The 4,348-nt window shown below is 30.0% G+C and overlaps 1 long non-coding RNA gene across 1 annotated transcript; it reads right to left on the reverse strand.

Annotated features, from left to right (window-relative positions):
• Nucleotides 1–278: 278 nt before the first annotated feature.
• Nucleotides 279–761, reverse strand: LOC111060224. The gene is made up of 2 exons (XR_005573486.1): nt 633–761; nt 279–355 (listed from the first exon to the last, which is right to left on the reverse strand). It is a non-coding gene; the product is annotated as an uncharacterized LOC111060224 (long non-coding RNA).
• Between the last annotated feature and the right edge of the window lie 3,587 nt (nt 762–4,348).

The following is a 4,348-nucleotide window of genomic DNA, read 5'->3' on the forward strand; positions in this document are numbered from 1 at the left end:
GTGTGAATCAATTATTTTTTTTGTAACATTAATTTCATTTGATAGAGTCCTGTTGAAAATATAAAATTTTCTGAGCTCTCGGGGGGCCATGGCCTCTATGGACCCCCCCTGGAGCCGCCACTGCCTCTAGGCACTCATTTTTATAGTTATACAGCAAGTTAATGAACATTCCGTTTTATTATATTAGTTTTAGTATGCTGCTTGATAGGCCATAAATGGTTAATAGTAGCTGTTGATAATAATAATTGTAAAAGAAGCATAATGTCTCCTCAAATATTACTTACGTTTGAAATGATGGGAAAATGCTTTCCTCAAAACCAGAAACATTGAATAAGATAGTCACATCAAGATAGACCTGAAAAAAAAACATTTTGATTTACAGCTTCTAGACAATTCTTACTGTTTCAATAGGCCTTACATTTCAATAATGACACAAAATCTTCAAACCCTATTTAATTTTATGTAGCCTATGATACATCTTGTGTTACAATAAGATTGACCATGATATAATATAGTTTAAAAAATTATATAAGTAATTCAATACCTACAAATAACTCATTAACCAAAGCAATTTTTCATCTCATTCTAAGTGATCATAGACTGTAAAATTCTTCACACATATATATACTAACCGTCAGGCTCGCTTCACGAGCAAAGGAATATTTTTATTAGTAAAATTTTTAAAAGCCATTGGCTATAATATGAACAGTAGGATCCCTAAAAGTGGGCTAGTCCAACAATAGTTAACAAAAATATATAAAGTGAGGCCATCTTGATCATTTAGTGTTTTCTATTCTTTCTTTCTACTTAGAAGATTTCATAATTCATGTTTCAGCTTTTGTACAATTATATTATAAATAAATTAATCTTACAGATTAGAAAAAAATTCTAGCCTAACACTGAGTTACCTGTGTTGCTGTTGGTAACCTCACTGTGTTGTTATGTTAACCACATAAATAGCAAAAATTATCGTAATATAAAACTTGTTTTACTATACACGTTACTAAACTATGAAAGCTAATTTTCAACTTGAAATTTTAATAAAATATCGCATTGAAGCTTTGGACGAAAAGAATCCATTGCTTTGTTTATGAAGAAATTATTCAGTTTATTTTATAGAAACAAGTAGACAAATGTAGAGAGACTAAGCTGGTAAGAATGTTATAGGCAGCGCTAGTATCAATCTTAAAAACGTCACGGATCTAGTGTATATGCTATACATTGATATAGAGAATAAGATTAAGAAGAGCGAAGTCCGCTATGATGCCACAGCGCTAGTGTAGCTACCAGAAATTTCGGGCAAGAAGTCGGGTATTTGTATTCGCTGTGTAGAAAAAGAGCCTTTTTCAAATGATAATATTTCTTTATTGAAGCAATAAAAAATATTCAAAGTATGGTAGTTTCATGCAGTGCTTATGGATGTACGAATCTGCATGCACCAGATAAAAATATTTCTTTTCATACATAAGTATTTTTATATTTTCATCGGTCATGTTTCATGCAGGCTAAGCCTAGTGCCAAATGATCGTTTCAAGGAATATTGTGCTTAGGTTGATTCATTATCATTATTTGCCAAGTAATAAAATATAAGTTTCGGTAATATTATAATAAATATTTCATTTCCACAGATCCAATATAGGTATCCATATTCCATTCCATTAATTTGTCTTATATTGTAATATTTTGTGAACTATGAAAATATAGTATTCTAAATTTGTATTATAAAAAATATTATTTGCTAAAATTGTCTATAAATTCTTCATCATTGCTATTGTTTTATTTTTCCGTTCTTATAATATGTAGTTATTTATTATCTTATATTAAATATAGGAGTATAGAGTATAGTTAGGTACCTATACTTAAGTTGCAAAACGAATGAGAAACAGTTTCACGGAATATTGTGATAATGGTTAATTTATTATCATTTGCCATCTAATAGAATATACGGTAATATTAACGATCTATAATTTTTGTTTTATTTTCTCCGTTCTTATAATATGTAGTTATTTATTATCTTATATTAAATATAGGAGTATAGAGTATAGTTAGGTACCTATACTTAAGTTGCAAAACGAATGAGAAACAGTTTCACGAAATATTGTGATAATGGTTAACTTATTATTATTTGCCATCTAATAAAATATACGGTAATATTAGCAATCTATAATTTTTGTTTTATTTTCTCCATTCTTATAATATGTAGTTATTTATTATCTTATATTAAATATAGGAGTATAGAGTATAGTTAGTACCTACACTTAAGTTGCAAAACGAATGGAAACAGTTTCACGAAATATTGTGATAACAGTTAATTTATTATTATTTGCCATCTAATAAAATATACAGTAATATTAGCGTTCTATAATAGATGTTTTATTTTCCATATTATCCTAAATACATGGTAAAAGGAAAATATTGTAAAAATGAGATTCATTTGCTAATAGAATGGATCAAAATCTGTAGTGAGGTAGGTTCACTAAATTAGATGTTTGGTCGAGTTAAAAATAATGTTCAATGAACAAATCATTGTATCATATGGTAATGGAAATGACGAAAAGTTGAAGAAAAATTATATTGAAATCCATCAAGTATGTCGAAAGATATAATGCAATGAAAGTCGATGTTTTCCCATATAAGTCTGTCTGGGCGCCTGACTTCTTGCCCGATATTCAATGGCGACAAGATATGAAGGAGGCATCATGCTTCCAAACACTTGAAGGTATAGCTTAGTCCATGGCCTACTCAACTCATGGCCAGTACATACAGCCGATCAGCTGTTCAAAAGCGTACACTTCAACCCGTGTTTACATTGAAATCCCTATGTCGAATGGAATTTTTCATGAATAAACGTTAATAATTCAACTGATAACTACTTTTTCGAATAAAGGGTTGTTATTTTATTTTACCAATACAATTTTTATCTCTCATCATGAATTTCAAGGGTAGTAATCATTGAGTTCTCTTAATATTCTTAGTTATTGGTTAACCAATTTGTAGGTTACCCATGTTTTAAATTAGCTTTTTCAAATTCAAACACGTATTTCAATTATTGTAAAAAAATATAGTAATATAGTGTAAAGTTGAGTTGCTTGAGCTTTGAATTAGGCCTACCTATTGTTTTTTCAATTTTGATTACAGTATTGCTCAATTTCTACGAGAGGAATTACAACCACGGCTTTTGTAGTATGCTAATATTTATAGCTTTATTAGATTTAAGGAATTTTTAGATTAAACATAATTTTTTTGAAAAGGTAAATTGGTAGGCTATCACTCATTTTATTATATAAGTCACTATTGGAATAAGAATTCTTATCAAATCATAACAAGAATGGCTTGAAATAGAAAAATTTTGCAGTGTAGGTTATCTTTAGTATTAAAACAGAACATACATTACGGTATCTACATTATGTGATCAATGATAATACTGCTAGCTTACTCAGTAAAGGATTTCAATATTCAGCCTGATCCAGTAACTTACATGAATCATTTTTATCTAATCTGTTTCTACTCTTAACAAAGTGAGTTTGACACAATTTGAAAATTTGACGATTCCCCGATCCAGGACCGTGAGGAATACAGTACATCTTACTCATCGGAAGTAAGTACTGTACCGGTAAGTAAGTAAAGTGTTCTTTATGGGTTATGGCTGATCGATACAGTGTAAATAATAATTTATTGCAGAGTGAGATATCAGAGTTTTTATATTATATCATATTATGTAAGACCATATCATATCATGAAAAATCTATGCATATTCTTCAATAGCGCTAATGAACCAATGATATGTCTATTGACGCTCTGGTAGGATACTACTTGAAAGATTTATTCTTGGTCACAACAGTAATAATATGAATAATATCCTGATACATGAGAATAATTGTATGATCACATTGAATGGATATGTGCAAATTTACGTAGAATCATGCATGACCCAGAAAACAAAATTTGAAAAGTGCTATTGAAACATGTTGTTTACACTGAACGCAACCAAGCACGCTTTCAGTGTGAGCTAGTGTTCCTTTTGCTCTTTTCAGATATTGTACGTTTCTTGTCTGCACGCTTGGTTATGCATAATTAAGCGCGCTCTTGCACAAATTATATTAATATTCATGATGGTCTCTTCTAACATGCAAAGGCTAGAGTCCCCCAGCTGAGTTAAGATTATCTGCTAAATGGCAGGGGAATCATAGCGCAATTAATAACCCAATTCAGTGTTGCTATAAATTTGTCATTTCATTCATTGAACTGTTATTTCATATGCTAAAAATGTGTATAAAATTTGAACATTTTCTGCTCATTTGGTTTTGAAAATCCTGATAAAACACAGATAAACACTGGAAACGCCAAT

This window comes from Nilaparvata lugens, chromosome Y (genome assembly GCF_014356525.2).
Source record: "Nilaparvata lugens isolate BPH chromosome Y, ASM1435652v1, whole genome shotgun sequence".
In the NCBI taxonomy this organism is placed as follows: Eukaryota; Metazoa; Arthropoda; class Insecta; order Hemiptera; family Delphacidae; genus Nilaparvata; species Nilaparvata lugens.